Below are 25,230 nucleotides of genomic sequence, written 5' to 3'. Positions count from 1 at the left end.
GGGGGGTGAGTGCAGGAGGGGAAGACATGGAGGGGTAAGTGTGGGGGGGGGGGGACCGTGAAGGGGTGAGTGCGCGAGGGGGGGCGAGTGCGGGAAGGCACTCTTAAAGTATAGAGGACCAAAGATGTAGGGGCAGATTCACGTAGATCGGCGCTTCTCTCTGCCGGGCGTAGCGTATCTAAGATACACTACGCCGCCGTAAATTTTTTTTTCGAATCCTCAAAGAATTTGCGCCGCAAGTTATGGCGGCGTAGTGTATCTTTGGCGGCGTAAGGGCGCGGAATTCAAATGGATGTGATGGGGGCGTGTTTTATGTAAATACGTCGTGACCCGACGGAAACAACGTTTGCTAAAGAGCTGAAAAAACATGTAGTTTCGTGTTTGTTGGCCGACAATTGTGTGCCATTTGTATGCAAGACAAGTTCCTGGCCAACGCGCTTCGAACAAAAGTCCTACGCTTTGTCTGTGGAAAATTCGATCATGTGTATGAGGCTTTAGAGTTACCAAAAATATGTATCAATAGGAGGGACCTAAATATATTTCGTATGTATCAAATACAGAGATCCTTGTAGCAGAGGAGATGGTACAAACAGATTGTATGGTGTATGGTTGGCTCCAGCACGGTACTGAGTCATACAGGCATCCCTCCTGTCCACTAGAGGGCGCTCTGTCCCCTGTGTGGGTGGCGCGCTGTCCCTTTAATAGAAAGGTGTCGGAGGTGCGGGGTGATGTGATTGGTTGAGCGGCGGAGGGAAGTGCGGGGAGCCGGGCTCACCATCCTCACCATGGACGGGCAGTAGCCGGGGGAGCGGGATGGACTCTTCCCGGGACTTATGTATATCTCCTATGGTCATGTCTTCCAGCCCGGTATAGGAGGACGGCGGTGACTGAGGAGGAGTGCGCTCCGGTCTATGGAGGCGGCTCACTGTCATTATTATTATTATTGTTCCTGTGAGTGCGGACACCGATAATCCTCCCCATCATCATCCCGAGCCGGTGTATGAGGAGGAGCGGGTCCCCTCTATACACAGCGCCGGACCGGAGAGAGGAGGAGGAGCGGGGGGGGATGAGGGGACACACCGGAGAACACTGAGGAGGAGGCCCGACCACCCCACCGAACCAACGTGGAGACCCTCCGGAGAGACACCGGATACCGGAGACACAGGAGGGCGCAGCACCGGGGTGAGCCGACACCCTACACACCCCACTCCCCACTACTACCACCATCATTGTGTACATTTATCATTACCATACAATTCATATAATAATACAAATATATTCATAGTAACATTATATCACTATTGTGACTAATTGTTATTGTTTAATATTAACACTAATTCATAATAATATAAAAAAAAGAATATTGGGACACAATAAGCTTGTCACTAATATAAAAATAACAATACTGTGAATATAACAATAATATATATTTTTTTTAAAAAACTATATTAATATTATTCATTATTAAGAATACCTAATTCAATAATAATAATGTAACATTTTTATATATATATAATTGAATTAGGTATTCTTAATAATGAATAATATTAACAATATTTTTTTTTTCATCATACATTAACAATAAAATATACTGTAATATTACTAAAATACTATTTTATTTATAAGTAGTAATTTTAGCAGTATTAATAGTGTTTTTATTGTATTACTATTAATATTATGTAATGTGTTTTATTGTGTGTGGTGTGTGTGTGTTTTTTTTTGTTTTTTTTTATGTGATTGTTTTTTTTAGCAATAAAAAAAAAAAAAAAATATTGATAATTTTATTCATGTTTTTGAAAGGGTGTTTTTTTTTTTCCCCCCATAAACACAAAATGAAATTATTAAAACATTAATAAAATATTACATAGAAAACAAGTAGAAGTACAGGGACAAAGATATTCTAGATCCCAGAGAGTACACATAGTTGTAGAACACATGAGGGACAGTACCATCAACCAGGGAGATATAAGTATTTTTATCTTTTGTATCTCCTCTGTATTAATATGCGAATGTATTTTATACATTCCTTGAGGGAAAGAAACGCAACCTACCACAGGACTACTGGCTGGGAAGCCAACAGTCTACTGTATTGCACAGTTTAAGCAAAAGACAAACACAATGAAAACAACGTTTTATTAATTTTTTTGTATTAATCAATCAAGTGGCTGGATAGTAGCAGCAGGCATAAACATCAGGAACAGGATCTTTACCAGTTCAAAAATACAAACCACATTATTTGGTTGTTTTAGAACAAAAACAAAGCTTATCTATAATGAACCAAAAACAAAATCTGTAAAACCTAGAAATGGTTTATATTAATCTTGAAATGTAGTTCTAGGCTTAGCAAATGCAAATCAATTCAATGTAGAGTTCTAAGGAAGAGAATTGCCTCTGCCAGATCCTCTTTCATAGAGGCTCTTAAGTCAGACTTTATTATTTTTAGGGCTGAAAATAATCTTTCGACACTGACTTGGGTGGGTGGCATTGCAGTAACTATTCTGGCCACATCACTAACGATCTCTGGATAAACAAGGATGGCTTCTTCAACAGTAAGTTTTGATGAGCGATCATACTTTTCAACTTCTTTTAGTGCTTTATAAAACTCCTGTTGGAATTTTTTTATTTGGACACTTACTGGTTCTCTAACATGCGTTCCCTGTAACAGCAGAACACAACACTATGGAAAGTATAAGTATTGCAGCTCCTAATTGTGCGTTGCGTGCCATATAGTGACGCACATGAAAAGCATGCTTCTTCACGGTCACTTAACGTGTTCGTTTTGCGGTTACGTGAGGCACTGCATGCATTGGTCTTTATTCTTACAGTAGAGAAGTCATTAAAGGAACACTAAAGGTTCATTTTTTATTAGATCAATTGATTGCTGTAAGCTAGAGCATTTAAATATCACTTACCTCGTTTTTACTTTTGACCTCCAAAATACAGTAATCCAGGTTTGAAAATGCAATTTCCTGTCACTCCTCTTCTTGCTTTCCACCAGCATCTGAGCCGTTTTGCATGGTGGAAAGCAGAATGTGCTCACCCCCTCCCTATGACTACAGCCCTGCGTGAAGATGCTCTCTTATCCCTCACAGGCATGGAGGCTAAGCCTAATGGGAACTGTAGTTCCCATTAGGCCGTGATGTAGCAAGAATGAATGCGTACCGCAAACCAGGAAGTCAGTGAGAATAACGATTCAGGAGTGCTGGAGGTGAATAAAACAGCTCGATTTCAACAGGTATCAAACTAGTTATAATGCAAAACATTACCTTTTACTTTATCAGCTACTGTCAGACTTTAATTTAAGAGGAAAATATTTTTGTCTTTACAACCCCTTTAATTATAACTTTTTGTGAATTGGGACATTGCTTTTTTTTTTTTTTTATTCCAATCTAAGTTTAGTAGGAGTCGGTGCATTGTTTGCCGACTCCGACTCCAGGTACCCAAAATTTCCCCCGACTCCGACTCCACAGCCCTGGAAATGACACTTTGCTACAATGTAAAGTAGTGAGTGTACAGCTTGTATAACAGTGTACATTTGCTGTCCCCTCAAAATAACTCCACACACAGCCATTAGTGTCTAAACTGCTGGCAACAAAAGTGAGTACACCCCTAAGTGAAAAGGTCCAAATTGGGCCCAAAATGTCAATATTTTGTGTGGCCACCATTATTTTCCAGCACTGCCTTAACCCTCTTGGGCATGGAGTTCACCAGAGCTTCACAGGTTGCCACTGGAGTCCTTTTCCCCTCCTCCATGACGACATCACAGAGCTGGTGGATGTTAGAGACCTTGTGCTGCTCCACCTTCCATTTGAGGATGTCCCACAGATGGTCAATAGGGTTTAGGTCTAGAGACATGTTTGGCAGACCGTCACCTTTCCCCGAAGCTTCTTTAGTAAGGCAGTGGTTGTCATGGAGGTGTGTTTGGGGTCGTTATCATGTTGGAATACTGCCCTGTGGTCCAGTCTCTGAAGGGAGGGGATCATGCTCTGCTTCAGTATGTCACAGTACATGTTGGCATTCATGGTTCCCTCAATGAACTGTAGTTCCCCAGTGCTGGCAGCACTCATGCAGCCCCAGACCATGACACTCCCACCACCATGCCTGACTGTAGGCAAGACACACTTGTCTTTGTACTCCTCACCTGGTTGCCGCCACACACGCTTGACACCATCTGAACCCAATAAGTTTATCTTGGTCTCATTAGACCACAGGACATGGTTCCAGTAATCCATGTCCTTAGTCTGCTTGTCTTCAGCAAACTGTTAGTGGGCTTTCTTGTTCATCATCTTTAGAAGAGGCTTCCTTCTAGGACGACAACCATGCAGAGCAATTTGATGCAGTGTGCGGCGTATGGTCTAATCCCTGACAGGCTGACCCTGCTGCCCGAGCTCAGTTTCAATATTCTTATAGCCTAGGCCATCTTTATGTAGAGCAACAATTCTTTTTTTCACATCCTCAGAGAGTTCTTTGCCATGAGGTGCCATGTTGAAATTCCAGTGACCAGTATGAGAGAGTGATAACACCACATTTAATATACCTGCTCCCCATTCACACCTGAGACCTTGTAACACTAACAAGTCACATGACATCGGGGAGGGAATATTGGCTAATTGTGCCCAATTTGGAAATTTTCACTTAGGGGTGTACTCGCTTTTGTTGCCAGTGGTTTAGACATTATTGGCTGTGTGTTGAGTTATTTTGAGGGGACAGCAAATTCACACTGTTATACAAGCTGTACACTCACTACTTTACATTGTAGCAAAGTGTAATTTCTTCAGTGTTGTCACATGAAAAGTTATAAGAAATATTCACAAAAATGTGAGGGGTGGACTTTTTTTTTTTTTTTTATTTAAGAAATTGAAAAAAAAAAAAACAGTTTACTATATGGTGGGCGGGAGGTGGTTAACCACTTAAGGGCCGCCTACCGACAATATACATCGGCAGAGTGGCACGGCTGGGCACAATCACGTACCTGTACGTGCCTCTTTAAGGCCCAGCGGTGGGGTCGCGAGCGCGCCCGCGACCTGGTCCAAAACTCTGTGACCGCTCCCGCGGGACCCGATCGCTGCCGGTGTCCCGCGATCGGTCACCGGAGCTGAAGAACGGGAGAGATGAGTGTAAACACACCTTCCCCGTTCTTCATTGTAGCAGTGTCAGTGATTGTCTGTTCCCTGATATAGGGAAAGACGATCACTGACGTCACACGTCCAGCCACGCCCACCTATAGTTGGAAACACGTATGAGGTCACACTTAACCCCTACAGCGCCCCTTAGTGGTTAACTCCTGAACTGCAATTGTCATTTTCACAGTAATCGGTGCTTTTTTGCTGTGAAAATGACAATGCTCCCAAAAATGTGTCTGCCATAAGTCACAAAAAAATCGCTGATCGCATTAGTAGTTTTTTTTTTTTTTGGGGGGGGGATATTTATTGTAGCAAAAAGTAAAAAATATTGATTTTTTTTTTAAAATTGTCGCTCTGTTTGTTTATAGCGCAAAAAATAACCGCAGAGGTAATCAAATACCACCAAAAGAGAGCTCTATTTGTGGGGGGGAAAAAGGATTTTGTTGGGAGCCACGTCGCATGGGCGCGTAATTGTCAGTTAAAGCGACGCAGTGCCTAATCGCAAAAAGGTCCTTTACCTGCATAATGGTCGGGGTCTTAAGTGGTTAAAGGAAACGTTCACCTTGAGGAATATGTTGCACTCGTGTTTAGGGTGTAACTCACTCCAGCTCATCTGAACCCTGGTTCAGAATGGCTGCTCTGGAGGAACCTTAGGGATTCATGGAACCCTGGCTGAGAATGACCGCACTGGATGATGTACACATAAAATATAGCTGAGTTTGATGGTGAAAATCAATGTTCCGATCCTTGCCGAGCATAGGTTCAGATTATAGAAGTGAAAAGGGCCATTTTGTAATACCTCATCTTCGTTCTATACTTGTCACCATCCTACAAAAGCATTTTACCCTGGTCACTGTTGGGAGTAAGCCAAACCTGGCTCATTTATTATAGCAGAGAACAATGACGGCCAATCAGAAAGAACATTTAATTGTTCTCATCACTGATTAACAATGAAATGTGTTGTGTTCTGACTTGCTGTACCTTATACATCATCATTTAGTCTTTTGACTGCTTTCTAAATATGCCAGTCTGTCCTTTCTCTTGGCAGGCTGTGATAGGAGGCTCACCGACAACAGATGTGTCATTCCATTACCTCTGCTGCTGGTGCTACATCTTTTGCTTTCTAATTTCTAAATGTAAATCCAACCCAAACTTGGTTCTGAACAGAGTAGGGAAGGTTAGATCTTATCGGAAGCCAATCTCCTCTCACATAATGCTGGGATGGTCGGCAGGACATTGTGTGAAGAGAAGGCAAAGGAAATGGCACATTATGTAAACTAGGGTTGTACCGATACTAGTATCGATATCAGGACCGATACCGAGTATTTGCGCTAGTACTTGTACTCGCGCAAATACTCCCGATGCCACGAGTGTGGGTGGAGTGCAGAGCAGTCCTCGTATAGGGGAGAGGAGAGCTGCTGCCGCCTTAGACAAAGCCAAGTCAAAACCCTCCCCCCCCCCCCCCCCCCCCGCCGCTGCCGACATCTAGTTACTATGCGCTGGGGGAACACAACAGCTGTCATTTGCATTTGAATAGCTGTGTGTTCCCCCGCCGCGCCGTCATGTATAGCCCCTCCCCTTGCCCGGTCTTAGCGGACACATGGCTGCATTTGGGGACACCTGGCTGCATTTAAAAAAAAGTATCAGTATTCGGTATCGGCGAGTACATGAAAAAAAGTATCGGTACTTGTACTCGGTCCTAAAAAAGTGGTATCGGGACAACCCTAATGTAAACCATGATCCTTCTTCTTTTGTAAAGGTTAAAAAAAAATGCAGGTTTGGCTTCAGTTCCAGTTAAAAGGTGTAATTGCGCTAGTCATGGTTGCCTTGTACCGTGCCCAAGAATGATTCGCCCCTGCTGGCTTGTGCTTGAACATGCTTGTGTCATCACCTCTGTCTCACAGGGATCTCATGTGAACCATGCCCAAGTCCCACTGAGCCATGCCCAAGCGCACCTCTTCCAGCAGGACTGGGTAAGGCTGAACTGTGCATAGTGATTGCACCAGTCAAGAAAACTGGACTTTGGGGGTCAAACCTGCTCGGGTACTGTGCAATGGGCTTAGGGTGACTACACCCTAAGCCAAATTTAAATTTCACCCAAACTGTTTTTTATTTTTTACATATTTTTAGTGGGAAATTGGGTTACACCACCTCCATGTTCTATTTAGAAAAATTGTATTAAAATCTATTTTTAGTGCTGATATCTTTTATATGTTCTATAAGCCACTCTCTATGTATACCAACTTCCCCCAGTGTTGCCTGCACATTAGGGCCCTTTTTACACAAATACGTTTTTCCTGCGTTTTTTATTTTATTTATTTTTTATTTCTTTGCAAAATAAAGTAAGAAAAATGTTTTTTGTTTCCTTTTTCAAATCCTATGGGACTTTTCACACCACTGTGTTATAGATGCAGTGTATTTTGAAAAGTCCTGCATGCTGCTTCTTTGGTGCGGTTTTGAAACCTACGCCAAAAACGCAGCCTCCCGTAAATGCACACCACGATCGTATTTGTAAAAAAATAAACGCCATGATTTTCCGTTTTTGGTGAGGTTTTTGACTCCATTTTTCACAGGTGCAGGCAACCCAAAAAACACAGGAAAATTGCGGTAAAAACGCTACAGTGCACTGTGTGAAAGTACCCTTATTGCTTTGGACTGGCTCATAGATGAGGCTTGTATTGGTGGCAGCTCTGGCTTTTACACTCGGTTTACATCTGTCAAGCAGACCATAGGCTTTATTTACAGCCACTCGTTCACTTTGACAAACTCCTGAAAGTACCCAATTGACAACTACCCCGCCATGTATTCTGGTCCCTGCTGGCCCTTCTGTGTGCCTAAGTCAGGCATGACAGCAAAGAAAGGGCGATACATGTTGTAGATTATAGTGCTGCACACCCCTGAATAGATTTTTGAAGAAAAGGAAAAGTACCCCTAGGGGCTTTGAGTTGCAGCTATACAATTATTCAATAGAGATGTAGAAAAGTATTATAATTTATTAAAAAACAAATAAATTGCAAGATGGAAAAACCATCTAATCCACATTGGACCATGGACTCAAAAATTTCATTTAGAACATATAAATACAATAAATAGATATAAATAGAACAATATAGTAATTTGACTGATGCACAGAGACCCCAACGCGTTTCGACCCTTTTGCTGGTGTGGGTCTTCTTCAGGGGGGAGAAAGTTTGCAGGCATAAGTTCTATAAGACAATATGTACATAATGATGAGATGTGTTGAAAAAACAACAAACAAGCATATATGTGTTATACTATTATATATACAGTCATTATTGCAGATATTAATTCAAAAGCATGTAGTTCCCAAGGTAAATGTCAAAAGCCGGAACCGGTAGCCAAACAGTGATCATGCCGCCAAGAGCAGGAGACTCTCCAGGGACACCCAGGATAAGGGAGGGTCGAGATGGAAATGTAGACCAAGCTGTGGGATGGATAACCCCCAGGCCTACGAGAGGTCGCAGCCATGGACCCCGCACGAGGCCGGAGGGGGGGGGGGGGGGGGGGGGAACCAGGCAGGGCGGGAGGGGAGCCGGGCCAGATGGAGAAAAATACCCCATCATATAGCTGGTTGCAGCCTAAGTTGTGGTACAAACAGAAAGTCAACGGGAAAAAAATAAATAAAGATTGATTAGGTGTGACAAGGTACAAAGTGAGTAATTTATGGAGTGTGTGGGCGAATAATGTAAAAGTGGTGTAAATGAAGATATCGATACATTAAGGTGGGAATTTAAGTGAATGAAAAGAATATGTGAGTAAAATAGTGTGTGAGAAACAGAAGGAAAAATTGTTAGGTGTGGAATGTGAATGCGTGAAAACAGAGATAAGTGAGTAAAGTGTGAAAGGATGAAGATGGAGTGTGCGAGATTGAAAGTGTGAAGATATGACTGATTAAGTGTAAAGCGGAAAACTACGCAGATGCAAAGTGAAAAGTAATAAAATGTGAGGGGGATGTGAATATAAAAGTGTATGTGATGATGAGATAATGTGAAAGTGGGAAAAAGCAAAATAGAAAAACAATAGAAAGAAAATACAAACAAATGAAAAAAGGAGGGGAGAAAAAACAAACACAAGAAGGGTTACCTGCACTATCTGGATGGGTGAGGTAGACCACTTGGCAACAAGATTTTGCCTATAAAGTAATATGCTGCAGAGTTACCCTGGGTAACTCTGGCATGACAGGTAGAGCGGAAGGAGCTCCGCGAACATCTGTTTGCTGATCTTCCCTCTGGTGAACAAACCAAGTGCTTTCACATTGGGGAGGTGCGCTTGCAGGACGTTAGAAAAAGTCCTGAAAGCAGCATCTTTGGAGCGGTGTATACACTGCTCCTCCACCGCCCCTGCCCATTGAAATTAATGGGCACTGCTTTTTGGTCGCTATTAACCCTTTCCTGGGCCGCTAGCGGGGGTGAAAAGCTCAGCTAAAGCTAGCGGTGCTTTACCGCTAATGCGTCCTGCCGCTCAATGTGAAAGGGCTCTAAAGCCAAAGAGTTGGGATAGCAGCCAGGCAATGTAGAAGCATTGAGGACCATATTGGTGTCATAACAGGTTTACTTTTAGGACTAGGGCTGCAACTAACGATTATTTTCATAATCGATTAGTTGGCTGATTATTGTATCGATTAATTGGATAATGGCCTTAAAAAAAAAAATTGCATTTTAAATTTTTTTTGGGCCAATTTGTTGTTGGGCAGATTACAAAACACAAATTTCCGCAAAAACACATTACATGCTTTTCTGCAGCTTCTCCATTGAAGTATATTGAACCAAAAAAAAGCACCGTTTTGCGTTAAGTCCTTGCCCTTTCCAAATACGCAGCAGCTGAAAAAAATCATGGATGTGAACGTGTCCCATAGGAAAACATGTAACTGAACTGTAGTGTGTTTCTGCAAAAAGCACCAAAAAACTGAGGTGTGAACCCGGCCTGATATGTTTAGTAAAATAATGGGGTTACTAAAATTAGTACAAAAAGAGCAAATTATCGCTACTGTAAGGGGTTCATTTTTTTACTGTGGGACAGTGAAAGTAATATTTATTGTAGCGATTTGCTTTTTTTTAACCCCATTATGTTACTGGCCGATTATGAAAATTGTAATCGATTAGTTGTCGATTTAATCGATTCGTTGTTTCGGCCCTATTTAGGACCCTTCCATGTAGGAACATGGAGGATTACTCATCTGCTGAATATTTAGAAATGAACACCAATGTGCCCGTTGGTACATATGCATGTTTGCCCATCTATTTTCTGAGCCCTCAGTGTACACAAGCACACATGACCCTTTTTTTTTCTAGTTCACTGCAGTGCAGGTATTTACAGTTCTATAGCGCTTTAGGGCCTGGTATGTTTTTCTATGCATAGATGCTTCTTTTTTTTTTTTTTTTTCCACCTCAGCTCTTACCAAATCATAGAGACCCACTCATGGTTAGATGTGTCTTACGTCTCAATTTGTGGTTTGCATCATAAGTGGTATATTTGCTATGCTCCTTAGGGTTTTTTTTTTTTTTTTTTTTTTTTTTTTGACTCCCCCCCCTCTTGGCTCCCAGGAATCTCCTACCTTTTCCTTCGTAAAAACCAGTCTCAGACGTTCATCGATCAAGAGTAGTATATGACTCGCTCTAGGAAAAGACCATAGCCAGGGACATTATAATAACCATGTTTCTCACTTATGGCTTATTACTAGCGTGCCCTAATTCTTTCTGCATAACTCCATGTTTTTTTGTATTCCCTCCATTTTTCCCATTTCTTCCTATGTCCGCCAGTCGTCTCTAGGTGCCTGTCCTTTAACTCTTCCAGCCTGTACGTTTCCTCCACTTCGTCTATCCAGTTCCATACGTGTGGACTTTCCGTCTCCTGCCACTTTTTGGGTATAAGTTTCTTGGCGGCGTTTAGAAGATGAGGAAGTAAAGACTGCTTATATTTTCTTTTCCCCTCCTGGCTGCAATGAAAGAGAACGACCCAGGGGTCTTTCTTTAAATCTTCGCCCGTAATAACTTTAATTTGACTCAGAATTATGTCCCAGTAGGTTTGTATTTTTGGGCATAACCACCAAAGGTGGGCCATCGTACCTCTTTCTGAGCAGCCCCGCCAACATTCTGCGGTCTGATCTGCTTTGTATTTATTTGCTTTGTCCGGGGTAATATACCACCCTGAGATACACTTATAATTTGTTTCGGCAGTTCGTACGTCGATTGCGGATGAATGGGTAAGGTGCATAATCCTCTTGAAACTGTTTGACCCTCTTGTGGTTCCTAACTCTCTTTCCCATTTACCTATAAAGGGTGCTTCGCTCCGTGAACCTATCTTTACCAATAATCCATATAATTTAGTGATAGTGCCCTTACTATTCTTAGATTTGCAAATCTTCTCGAGTGGAGTTAGCTCCGCCTCCGTCCGCAGTGGGCGGGGGAGGTGCCTTACAAAGTGATGCAACTGGGAGTAATGCCACCTATCCAAGTTCCAGAAATCCGTTTTGGATCTCAAGTCTTCATAAGTCATTATCTCTCCCTCCTTAATAATGTCCCCTAAGTGAACCGTGTCTACCTTAATCCAATTCCCCCCAATTTTGTTTTCCCCTGGTGCAAAATAAGGATTTTCCTTTAGATTCATTAGTGGGGAATTAAATTTACCCTCTATTTGTGTCAGGGTCTTATCCCACATTCTTAAAGTGTCCCGTGTTAGATCATGTGTTTTGTGGTCTAGTGCTCTGTGTTGTGTAGGAATCCAAATAATATTATTCAAATATTTACTCGTTTGTGCTTTCTCAATTTGCACCCACCTTTTGTCCCTCCTGTCCCGTGCCCATTCTACCGCCCGTGCTAAAACCGCCGCCTTATAATAACTTTTGATATCCGGAACTGCCAGACCACCAAGTGGCTTACCCTGTTTTAGGATGGAGAGGGATATTCTATGCTTCTTGTTTTTCCAGACGTAGTTTAGTAACAAAGAATTAAGGATTCTCAAAAATTGCTGAGGGAGGGCTATGGGGAGTAATAAAAATTTATAAAGAATTTTTGGGACTACAACCATCTTCAGCATATTAATGCGTCCGATCCATGATATAGGTTTATTAACCGTTTTTTTTAATTCTCTCTTGATCTCATTTAGTAAGGGAACGTAATTTATTTTGTACATCTTTTGGACTGTATTGGCCAATTTAACTCCTAGATACTTTAATTCTTTGGTCCAGGGGAACACACAGATCTCCTTAACCCGACCCGCCTCCTTCTTGTTTAAATTAATATTCAGAATTTCCGATTTCGTTTCATTAATTTTAAAATTTGAGATGGCACCATATTGTTGCAACACTTTGGAGAGTTTTGGGATCGATTTAGCCGGATTGGTTAGGTAAAACAAAATATCATCAGCGAAAGCCGATAGTTTGTGTTCCTCCCCTTCTACTCTGACTCCATTGATATCGGGGTCGTTACGTATGGTAGACAGCAGAGGCTCTAACGAAAGAATGAAAAGAAGGGGGGACAGGGGACAGCCCTGCCTTGTCCCATTTTTCATCTCGAAGGGGTCTGATAGTGTTCCATTAATTTTTATTTTTGCTGTAGGGTGGTGGTAGAGTGTTTTAATCCAACGGGACATCCTTTTTCCTATTCCCATGGCGTTAAGAGTCTCCATCATGAGCCCCCAGTCCACCCTGTCAAAAGCTTTTTCAGCATCTACTGACAGGAAAAGACCTGGGGGCTCATTCTGCCTTATGGTCTGTAGCAGGAGAATTGCCCTTAGACTATTATCTTTGCCCTCTCTGTTGGGCACAAAGCCTACCTGGTCGGGGTGAATCAGAACGTGCATTGCCCCTTTAAGTCGCCCCGCGAGAATCTTGGCAAAGAGCTTAGTGTCTGTATTTAACAGAGAAATAGGTCTGTATGCCGAACAGAGAGAGCTATCTTTCCCTTCCTTCAGAATTATTGCAACCGTAGCCGCAATAGCTTCCCTGCTGATTTCATATTCAGACCCTAGCCCATTAAAGTATTTGCACATCTTTGGGATCAAAATGTTGCTAAATCTCTTATATTGGGAGGAAAACCCATCCGGCCCTGGGCTTTTACCCCCCGTAGTGGTATTTAAAGCTTCTTTTATTTCTTCTTCAGATATGGGGCGGTCCATATTTAACCTTTCCATCTCCTCCAGACTAGGAAGTCCTGCCCTGTCCAGAAAATCTCGGATCTTCCCCTCCCTTTCCCCTGCCTGCCATCCTGGATTTTTTAATGTGTAGAGTTCCTCATAATAGTTTTTAAATGTATCCGCTATTTCTCTATTTGCATATACCATGTTCCCGTCTTTCCTTTTTATTTTTTCGATATAGTTTCTAGCTTTCTTTTTTTTAAACCATTTTAGCTAGTAGCTTGCTTGGTTTGTTACCCCATACGTATCTCTCTTTGGAGATACAGTTAAGTTTATTTCTCGCTTCCTGATCCATGATCTCCTTGAGTGCGTCTCTCTTTATAGTTAAGTTAAGATATGTTTCTTTTAATCCCTGCAGTTTATGTTCGCGTTCTAGGATCTCTATCTCTTTAGTCAGGGTGTTAGCTTTACTTATCCTCTCTTTTTTTTTTTTTAACGCCCTCCGCGATTAAAATTCCTCTAATGTAAGCTTTGTGTGTCTCCCAAAGGGTTGCGCTGGTTATCCCTTCTGTATCATTGATGAGGAAGAATTGTTTTAATTCCTCCTCCACCCTACTTGCCCCTCCTTCATCGCGTATCAGGCTATCATCCAGGCGCCACACCGGCCTCTGTCTCTTTTGTGTGGACAGTTTAATTTTCATAGAGATTGGTGCATGGTCTGACACCGTCATAATTCCTATGTCTGTTTCCGTTATAGATTCCAGAAGTCTGTGGTCCGCCAGGATGTAGTCGATTCTGGAGTACGTACCGTGGGGGGGGGAGTAGAACGTGTAGTCATGTTCCTTAGGATGGAAAATCCGCCAGGCATCGACTAGTTGGTGGTCATGAATCTTTTGTTTAATTCTTTGTAAAAGGCCATTTTTTGTCTCCCTCCCACTGAACGTACTATCTTCTTTCGGATCCAGGGCGAAATTTAAGTCTCCCATCAGGATCGTATATCCCTCGGCAAAGTCTTTTAACTTTCCCAGAATTTTACCTAAATATTGGGTTTGATGAACATTTGGGGCGTAAATATTTGCCAAGGTATAAACAATGTTATCAATTCTTACCCTCAGGAATAAAAATCTCCCTTCTGGGTCTGTCATCCTTGCCTCAAGGGTAAATCCAAACCCCCTTGTGAACCCAATTGCCACGCCCCTAGCGCGATTCGAGATAGAATCCCCATAAAACCAAGTGGGGTAGGCAGGGGAGAAAAGCTTAATATTCGCGTCTATGGTTAAGTGGGATTCCTGTATAAACACAACATCCGCTCTAAGTTGTTCAATCTCTGCCAGTACCTTAAGTCTTTTAACGGCTGAATTCAAACCCTTAACATTGTAAGAAATAAATTTTGCTTCAGTCATTATTCTATAACTAGATCATTTCCTTATGAACTGTCCATGAGATTCCTTGGGAGCCAAGTTCCCTTTTCCCTTACCCATCCACAACCCCCCACCCTCCTCCCTCCACTCCCCCTCTCCCTCCCCCCCTGCCCAGGCCAATACAACGCCTCTGAACCGTAGGGATCTTTGGAGCCCCCTACCCATCGGTTCTTGTGGCTGAGGTGGAGCTCCTCCACGCCCCTCCCACCCTTTTTCCCCCCGAATTCGGGGGACTAGATCTTAAGTGGGTGGGGTAACAGATCTGCCCTCCCCCCTCCTCCCTCCACTCATCCCCCCCTCCCTCCCTCTTCCCATCCCCCCCATGCCGGATAGTATACCCTTGAACCTATCCCCCGGGGCCACCCTAGGGGTCATACCCCTTTCCAGCAAAAAGAAGAAAAAAGGAAAAATAAACGAAAAAGTTTGCTATTCCACCCAACCGGGTAAGTCCACCACATCGAATTTGCGGCAAAATCCCACCAGGTCGTCGGGAAATATTAATTTCGCTGATACCCCTTCCCTATGGCCTATCAAGCAGGCCGGGAAACCCCACTGGTAATTTATGTTAAATAAACGCATCTGTTCCAATAAGGGTTTTTGATGTCTTCTTCTGGCCAGTGTTTCCCAGGCCAGGTCCGTGAAGATCTGAATCTCTGTCCCGGCATAGGATAGCGGCGGCTTTTTTCTCAGTTTTCGCCAGATCTCCTCTTTATGTTCAAAATGTCTGAATCTAGCAATAATATCCCTATGCCAATTTCCTCCTCCATCTCTGATCTGTCCCACCCTGTGGACCCGTTCTAATTTAAGGGGTCCTTCCGAAGCTTTTTCGAGGAGGGGAAGGAACAGGTCGTTGAGAATTTTTCTCAAGTCTTCACCCTTCTCCTCCTTAATAGAACGTATTCTTAAGTTTTGCCTTCTGTTACGGTTCTCTTGATCTTCTATTCGATATTGCAACCACCTCTGGTTTTGTTTCAACGACAGATGTTGGTTTTTTATTTCAGTGAGGTCCAGGTCCTGCTTTTCAATCCTTTTCTCTGCTTCCTCTACTCGTTCCAATACGTGATGTAAGTCCGTTCTTAATGTGCCGATTTCCTCTCTTATTACGTTCTCCAACCTCTTTAACATAGCCTCCATTTCTCCCATATTGGGAACGTGGGACTCCCGGCTAGTGTCATGCATTTGACTGGCTGCATGTTCGGATTCTGTTGAAATGTCCGCCATTGGGGTGGCCACCTCCCCCGCTCCCTTTTTCATTGTCCCCGTTTTTTCCGCTTTTTTTATCTGTCCTGGGCTCTTGGTACTACCGTCCGGGGTCATATAGTGTCTGATCGTACTTGTAGAGGAAGTCTCTTTAAGGTTTTTCGGGGCCGCCCCCCTAGTTGACCTGTTCATATTGTATTTTTTTGTCTGTCTAATGCGTTTCCCCAGTTTGAAGAAAAAAGGGAGGGGGGAAAGAGGGAAAAAAACAAAAAAGAAAACAAAAAGAAAAGATGTTTTGCCCCAGGTAATCCGGGCGACCTTATAAGATGAGTATTTCTTTAACTTGCCACAGTCGTTCGGGTAGACTCATAGGTGGAGGGTTACATACATTTTCCATCTAAGGTGATGCCACCCCCGTTTGAACCCGCCTTCTTGGGGGGACGTCTACAATGGGGGTCCAGCAATCCTTCCACGACAACGGGGGGGTAGGGGGGCTGTGTCTCCTCGTCTCCCTTATAAGCCGCTTATTGCCTTCTTCTATTCCTTTTCCTTCCACCCTTATACCATCCCTCCTCTCCCCCTCCCTTCCCCCTCTGTGATAAGGAGGGAGCTCAGAACCAATTGGGCTGTTACGCCCTGTGCCCTGTTCTTTGCCTCTGCGCTATGTTTTCTGGATGCCCCACGGGCTTTCCAGTACAACCATCCGGCGTTCCAGGCCAGGCCCAATGGGGGGGTAAAAATTTCTCTTACTTTGTCTCCAATCTGCCGAACAAGTCCGCCAGTGGTTTCGCAGCGGTCTGCAGAGATAAGTGAAGTATCTCCTAGATGGCTGGTACTTACGTACTTACCAGCTAACAGCTCAGTGGCGTTTCCTACAATGCGTGTGGTCTATGGTCCTATAGGCCAAACATACATATGCTCCTCAGGTATGGGAAATGAACTTATCCTTATTTTATTATTTTTGATAAACTTCCAAGCTTAATCAGAAAGAGTGGTGCAAATTTAGTGTATTTATTGTATGCCTCTGATGTTTGCCCGTTGTTTCAGGTACAGAGCCCCCGACCTTGATTTACCTATATTTTTTTTTTTTTTTTTTTTTTAAGTATGTCTCTCTCCCTTCCCTTTTTTTTTTTTTTTTATAACAGAGGTAGGTACTGTGACAGCGGGGTGCCTGCTCTTTGACCGCTAAATGTCCACATTAAAGTCCATATCAAACAGGGCTATGATTGGAGACCATCAGCGTTCAAACTCTTGGGGAGTATATTGAGGCAAGGTATAGAAAAACCAAGTTTGCAAGGCTCCTTTAAAACGTTTGAAGTGTGACAAAGTAGAATGTATGGATAGACTCCACTTTCTCCCCCTGTCTCCACTGCTTGGGTTAGGTCACCGGATCCACACACTGCATTCATAGAATCTTATGCCAATAACAACAGGGTTAGTATTACAGGGTTAATATTACCTCGTTTGCTGGTCTTCATACATACATCAGAAGCTTTGTTTTCACTTTTACCTCCTAGTGCCAGGGTTTCCAAGGGATGATCCGAGAAAGGAGGGGGGGGAGGGCGGGCGACCCACCAGCATGATCCAGAGGGAAGCCTCCCAGCGCTTCACTCGTGGTGAGCTTCACCTGCTGCCGTCAGGGGACGGGGGGGGGGGCGGAGGATGAGAATTTCCGGAGAGCGGGGGGAGTTGGCGTGGTCTGCGGGGAGAGCGGACTAACCGCTCGGTGACCTCCTTCGCCGTGACGCATCCGCCGTCGCTGGAGCACCGCCAGGTCCCTCCATCCCTCGCAGCCTTCCCTGGGTCAGATCCGTGGCGCTTGCAGCTCCTCCCTCCGACGTGCGTGCTTCACGTGCACCACGTCATCCTGAAGACACAGTATGATTATAGATGCTTCTTGATAGATCATTAGAAATGAATGGAACATGTGCAGAATGCCTGTGAGCAACGCATGTCAATGCACATTAGAAGACCTGCTCCTGGGTGGGAAGGTGCCCCTATGGTATCCTTGGGGGTAAAATCTCTCTCATGCAGTTGCTAGTGAAAACGGACTTTGTACCTTGTTCACCCATTTAGATTGTATATAAATGAAGGAATTTTGTCTGCTAAGCAGATCAAGAGACTGCTGAAGATGGTGAATTTGTTATCACAGCGATCATAAAGAAGCTTAAAGTTGAGATAAAATCTACCCTTGCATTAAGGCCCCCCCTGTAAGGGTTAAATGCTATTTTAAACCTAAAGCCTTATCCCTTGGTCCAGCAGGCTCCAGTACTGTCCTGAAGCTCCAGACTGTGTGGTCCCCTGGCATCATCACGTGCAGTGCTATTCAAAACTGAGCTTTAGTGGTTTATTTATTTTTTCCCAGCATCAGTGCCCTACTTACCAGCAATGAACCATGTCCTGTGTGCTTATGACTGCTGTTTCCAGTAGAAATCCTCAGTCCCCTGGATAGCCCTGCAGCAAGTATCCTCCAGTGCTGGCAGAGTAAATTTCAGTGGCCGTGCTGACTATGCCCAGTTCTGCCTCCCTGCGCCATTCATAGCACCTGTTTTATAGGTTCCCACAATGCAAAGGGTTCCATGATTAGAGGATGAAGGGTCCACCTTCTCCAATCACAGAATGATTTGCATCGAGGGAACCTTGGTGTGTCGTGAATGGAGCACAGATGTGGACAGGGCGGGCATAGTTGGTGCTTGTCACAGGCACAGCTGCTATATTGGCTTTTTATTATCAGAAGATCACAGCTGTGGGCAGAGGACGAGTTGCACGTAAAAGGTGTTTTAATGCAGGGAATACATTAAGGTAAAAAAACTTTACAACCACTTTGATGTTATTAACGATTACCTTTCCCTTTCAATCTGTAGCCACTGTAATTCTTTGTAAAATTCAATGCAATATGGCAACCTGGAGGCATCCCTTGTACTCTTAATGTATGACCCCAGAAATGTATTTTTGTGATTGGCTCACTAACTTCCCAGAAGTCTGCACTAAGATACAAGTCAGATTTTAGGCACCCTTAATAGAAAAAATCTGTTTGAGATAACCCCCCCCCCAAGGGTTATATACTTGTAGAGGGATGCAGACACTGCAGCTTTTATCATTCAAACACTAGGAATGCACCAGCAATCACAGCCTTTAAGCGGGGCTCAACATTTCAAGTACTGAGCTAACATGGGTCTTGAAGTGTTTAACCGGTTAAGGACCGCCCCACAATTATTTACATTGGCAGAATGGCATGGCTGGGCACATGGACGTACAGGTAAGTCCTCTTTAAGATGCTCAACGTGGGCGGCACTATCGTGACCGCGGACCTGATCGCCGCTGGTGTCCCGCGGGTCACAGAGAGGAAGAATGGGGATATTTTTATTTTTACCAAAGATATGTAGAATACGTATCGCCCTAAACTGAGAATTTTTTTTTATATATTTTTGGGGGATTTTTATTATAGCACAAAAGAAAAAAATATTCCCTTTTTTTTAAAAAATTTTTTAAATTGTCGCTCTATTTTTGTTTATAGCGCAAAAAATAAAAAATAGCATAGTTATAAACGTGTGTGTGTGTGTGTGTATATGTATATGTGTGTGTGTGTGTGTGTGTGTGTATATGTATGCGCGGATAGCCCGCTGTAACAGCTTACATTAGGATTGCCATCCGCTCTCCATCACACACAGCCCCACCTCCAGACCCGACGCCTGTCGCAGACAGAACACATCTCAGCATTGGACTGGTGTTCTGTCTATCACACGGGTCTGGAGGCGGGGCTGTGTGTGATGGAGAGCGGATGGCAATCCCAATGTAAGCTGTTACAGCGGGCTATCCCCAATCCAGCCGGCAATCCTTGTTCTCTAGTTTGCAAATGACTTGGTGAAACAAGCAACTATTTCTTTCGGACACAAGTATGTAACTGCCTGAGCTATCCTGTCAGGAATCGGTCACTGCGGATAGCCAATCATAAGCGGTGAAGGCATTCCCCACCCCACAGCCACACATATACACGCCTCATACATGTCCCTTGGCTGTCCTTGGTGACCGCTTCCCAGCAAAATGGCTGGGTTCGGAATCCTGTCTGATCCTACCTGAGATCACTGCATTTCTGACAGCTACAAGCATCACTCCCACCGGCAGAGGTATGATGGGACTTGTAGTTTCTCTACAGAAAGTGGGGCCGCCAGTTTGAGACTCCTGCTGTAGGGTAATTGGGCAAATGGATTGAGACATCCTGCTGGAGACAGGATTATGGTATGTAATGCACCCGATTCCTGCACTTTCAGTGTGTTGGAGAAGGGGGGAGGGAATGGGGACTCCACTACAAAGGCAGATTCTGTCTCCATCCCCAAATTCAACTTTAACGCAGAGACCCCCTTTAAACAAAGGAGCCGTCATGGTATAGTGAGTATTGTTGTTAATGTGAGCTGTGTGTACATCAGCCGTCAGGATGAAATGCCAGCTGTTAGATTAGTAGGCTCTTAAGGATTTGTTGAACAGAGGCATGAGACTGCAGTAAATCTCGACACACGTTGCTGGGAATACTAACATCTGCCGCGGGTTCCCTAGAACATCATTACACCTCCTTCATGTTGATTGGCTGGAACGAGCCTTATTTAAAAGATTTAGTTCTCCCCGGTGAGTTCATCCATTCGATTATCCTGGAGAGATTGGTTAAATGTTTACTTTGTGACACCGTACGGTTATTGTGTCTCTATAAACTGATTTCTTTCTATGATTAACAAGAGGAAGTGTAAAGTCATCCACTATGACAATTACCACGGAAATGTGAAGGGAAAGATTTGTCTTCCTGTTTATATGGTAAGCACGGTGGCAGGGTTGTTGTTTGATGTATGAATGGATTCTTGTGGCTGTAAATTATCCTTCTAAACCTGAGCGACAAATAAGTAATCGGTGTTGTTCTGAACATATTATTCTCAAAGGATTTTATGAAAGCAGGTATTTTATAAATCAGGAATAATGTTTTGAAGGCATGTGGAATTGGTGCATACTGGTATACCTGTATATAACGGCCTAATGAATGTGTTAGGAAAAAATGGCTGTATAAATACACAGATGTCAATGGTGTAGCGGCTCTCCAAGGAGCTGGGAACTACTGAGGAGGACATGGGCTTGTATCATCAACGTGTAAAAAAAAGATACTGATAACCATATTTAAGCTATTAAAGGCATAGTCCACCCTTTGCAAAAATGTAGTCGGTGCACCCAAATTACCCACTTGACCTCCAGAAGTTGCACCCTTCGTTTGTGGCTATTCATCACTGCGCTAATTTAACTGGCAATTGTGCAGTCATGCAACACTGTACCCAAATAACATTATTTTTATTTATTTTTTCATACAAATGGAGCTTTCATTTGGTGGTAATTGCAAATTGCCGTATCTACTAGAGCAGTGATGGCGAACCCATGGCACGCGTGCCACTGCTGGCATGCCGAGCCCTCTCTGTGGGCACGCCAGGAGAAATTAGAAAAGCTAACACTGACATGCAATTGCGCACCGCACCCCCATCGTGAACTTCATTTCCCACAGGTCTCTTGGCCAGCGGTGAAGGCAGTGACGTGTCCGAGGTGGGAGTGACTAAGATCAATGTGGAGTGGACATGTACAGTACAGTTAGAGACTTTACTAAATTTTGCACAATAAAGGTGTTAATTCGGTGAGTGCATGTGTCAGGTATGTGAGTATAATGGTCAGGTAGGTTAGTGCATGTGTCAAGTAGATGACTGTAATGGTCAGGTAGGTAAGTGCATGTTGCACAGTGCATTCTGAGCACAACGCATTCCTAGTCCCGGTTTTCTGAGAAAATCTGGCAGAATCATAAGTTTTTGGTCCCTTACGGCTCATTCAGAGGGATAATCTGTCTCATTCTCTGTACAGAGCCGCTGGTAGGTTTGTTTCTGTGTTGGCACTTAGAAAAAAAAGTTGGTTTTGTGTCGCGGATTGTGCACTCAGGCTCAAAAAGCTTCGCCATCACTGTACTAGAGTATAAGCCAAGATTTTCAGCAAATATTTTGGTGCTGAAAATGCCCCCCTCGGCTTATGCTCGAGTCGCCTTTTTGCGCCTGATCTCCCGGACTTTGGGGACCCGGTGCCAGCACTCATGTAGCCCAACTCTTCCTCTACAAGTGTGTTGTCCAGGGGACCTATGGCCGGGGAGCACCAATTTTTCAATGGACACATTGAGGCATGCAGATGGACACCCTAGGCTAAGGTGTGTTTTTTTTTTTTTTTTTTTTTTATATAGCAGAAAGTAAAAAATCTAATAATGGGGGGGGATTTCTTTATAAATTGAGGCCAAAAAGTATTCTGCTACAAAAACTATCAACAAATACCCAATAACTGTTGGAGCAAGGGCATACCCAAGAATCTCTTGCTCTAGTACTCTGTGCTAAATCTATATGAGACTCGCATCAGTACGCAGCTGGAATGGGAACAGGTGTGGCCATGGTAAAATGTATTAAAACGTGGTGCTCTCCCAAGGATTTGGTTATGACAGTGGGTATCTGGACCCTTATAAAATATAAGTGCCATACTGGTGGGGTAAGGGAAATGAAAGTTCAAAGTGCTTCCAAATGGGGGCATGGTAGAAAAAGTTTGAGAATCAGTGAGGGGATCCAAACTTCTGCTTTGGTTGGTTTACAAGCCGTTACTGGCTTGTAAAGCGCCTCATCAAACCGATCTTAGTTCGGCTGCTTTGGAGGGCAGAGGAGAGATCTGACCCCATCTCTCCATGAAGACCTGTTTCTGTTCATCCCATGTGATGGAAATGGTGTTTTTAATTTATAAAATGAAAATTTGTGTGAATATGTACGTAGGTCCTGCATGCATATATAAATGGTGATCGCACCACATGTGAGGTATCGCCACAAATGTCAATGTCAAAGCAATAATTGCCAGACCTCTTGTTTAACTGTAAACTGAAAAGGTTTCTGTAGATAATTTATTGTAATGTAGTTTGTTTCCAGTTTCAAAGTGTGACATGTAAGGTATCTATTTTACTCGGTGTAATCCTCTTTTATATTTTAGCAAAAATGTGGTTATGTTTCTGTGCACTAAAATGAAAGTGTATTTTTAATTGCATTTTTTCCTAAAAAAAATTGCATTTGATTGCCATCTTCAAATATTGTGTGACATAAAAAAACAATATCATCCACTATTTTATTCTCTTTGCTTTCAAATGTTTATTTGGGGTTTTTAATTTTCTAGCAAAGTGCCTATTTATTTTTTTACATGTATGTGAGAAGTCAGAATTGGCCTGGGTGGCAAGTGGTTTAATAATTGTGGTTCTACAAGTGACACATTGACTTATTGTACAATTAAATTTTAACATGCTGTCTATACTGAAAGATTTATCATAATTAGAACAGAAAAACCACCAAGAAGTAGTGTTCATTAAATATTTCTGTAGTTGGTTATAACTTTTTCATCTGTACAGTCTACCTAGTGTGGCACCTAACGGTTCTTGCAGAATAATGGTGATAAACGTCAATTAGGCTGCAAACTCGTTGAACATAAAATAGTTGGAGAAACCTTGTTTGACACCGAGGGTCAGTGTCTGCTGAGACACCTGTTATGACTGCTAATGGGTTGAAGGTTTTTGTAGGTGGCAAAAATCCTGTGTAACAAAAAAAAATTCCCAGCTTATTATAATGTATAGCATACTAAGTGCAGGAGTCAAGAGTATAATGTACAGTATAGTACATTGCGATGGGTGTGCAGGTTGTACAGGTGTGCGATGTACAACATAGTGAGTGCATGGGGGCAGGAGCTTTACATACAACATGGCACATACAGTACAAGTGTATAATGTACAGCATATCCGATGATGGCATCACCCTGCACAGAGACTTTTCAGTTTGCAGAACTACAATCCATGTGCCAGTCGACTGAAAGTGACTGAGTTTACTCAACAATTAACCCTTTATTCACTTAAACATCTGCCAACTCCTGTTTTTAACCTAAACGTACACCATTCACAGTATGTGCTTTAACAGTTGTGACCTATTAGGAGATGTCCGTGACACTCGCTGCCACGCAGATAGGAAGGTAACAGCTTTTAACCCTTTCATTGCCGAACCCCGTACTCAGAAAACGAAACCATGTTTGCATTTTTTTTTTTTTTTTTACCTACGGCTTTTTTATTTAATTCATTTTTTATTTTTTTACAGATAAAATCTTACATACTTTGCAAAAAAAAAATGTTGTATTTTTATTAAAGATTTGCAATTTCACAATGTACATAAAAGAAAATTTATATAGGTACATGAATGGATCCATCCCTTATTGTGCACTTAAAAGTAAATCTATACTGCAGCATATATTTAATTCTCCTGGGCCATCTAGATAGTAGAAAAGTGGATAGGGGGCGCTAATAAACCTAGGTAAACATCCAAAAAAACAATAATATACAATCACAATAAAGTGCATGTGCAATAAATGCCAATTTGGAAAAGTGCAATAGTGCAAAGATAGTATGATCTCATCCATATAATGAGTACATAGAGAAAACTGTGAACACAAAGAAAAAACAATGTCCATAAACTGAATAGCAAGTGTTCGTTTGTTCCTTGCTTATCACTGTGTATGTGATAAGATACAAGCAGGATTACACCTTCACCGATCTATATCACCCAATAGTGCATAAAGAGGATGGCCCCTTACCGCAGGAAGTTGACCTATTTCGCTAAAAAGAGGTCAATTAGAGCTTGTTGTCACCATGGACAAATGTGGACACCTGAAGTTCCTGTAGGTCAGCTGGTTAGAGCGTCATGAGGGTATAAAAACCGAGAGATGCCACCATGGCATAACGTTTTATTTAAAAGGTTAAAAACAAACAAAGTGCCGATTGGAGGCTTACTTGAGTAGTGCCCGCGTCCCGGCACTGAGGCTTTGAGCTTGTGATCAGAATAGATCGTTGAAACCGATCGAGTAGAGAGTGATGTCCGCGCTGGAGAGGTCTGCAGCGTGCGCTTCACCTCGCAAAGCTGAGAAGCCAGCTGGACAGGAAGATGCTGTGCGTGGTCTGCATATCGCCTCATCTAGATAGTAAGCAAGAGAAAAAAGAGGGGGGGGGGGGACATGGGAGCAGGCCTATACCCCCATCCCCTGCTCAAAAAAAAGGGGGGGGGAGGAAATTTGTGTGTACATATACATGCGCGCACGCATGTACATCTTATGTGCATAGTTTTACCCCCTCTTACCCGTGTCTATTTAGCTCTCCTTTCAAGGGGGAGAGAGGTTCCCCCCCCCCCCCTTCCCAGTCCCTATTGCTATCATCCTTCAAATGTGCGGGTGAAAAAAAAACGGCTACGGCTTTTAGAGTTTGTAAAAGACCCTCACTCAGACTATACATTTTTCTGAAAATACAGAACTGATAGAATAAAAAG

At 43.1% G+C, this 25,230-nt stretch overlaps 1 protein-coding gene across 2 annotated transcripts in view; it reads left to right on the top strand.

Annotated features, from left to right (window-relative positions):
* The first annotated feature begins 731 nt into the window (after positions 1-731).
* The window catches only part of MAN2A2 (mannosidase alpha class 2A member 2), a 185,109-nt gene continuing 160,610 nt past the window's right edge, over positions 732-25,230 (top strand). Inside the window, exon 1 of one of the 2 annotated variants that reach the window (XM_040342482.1) lies at positions 732-1,182. The gene's annotated coding sequence lies outside the window, so the exon portion shown is untranslated. The remainder of the gene's footprint in view (positions 1,183-25,230) is intronic. The other variant, XM_040342484.1, reaches the window with a different exon arrangement.

This window comes from Rana temporaria, chromosome 3 (genome assembly GCF_905171775.1).
Source record: "Rana temporaria chromosome 3, aRanTem1.1, whole genome shotgun sequence".
NCBI classification, from domain to species: Eukaryota; Metazoa; Chordata; class Amphibia; order Anura; family Ranidae; genus Rana; species Rana temporaria.
The sequence above is the reverse complement of the archived record's forward strand: the minus strand, read 5'-3'. Positions and strand labels throughout refer to the sequence as shown.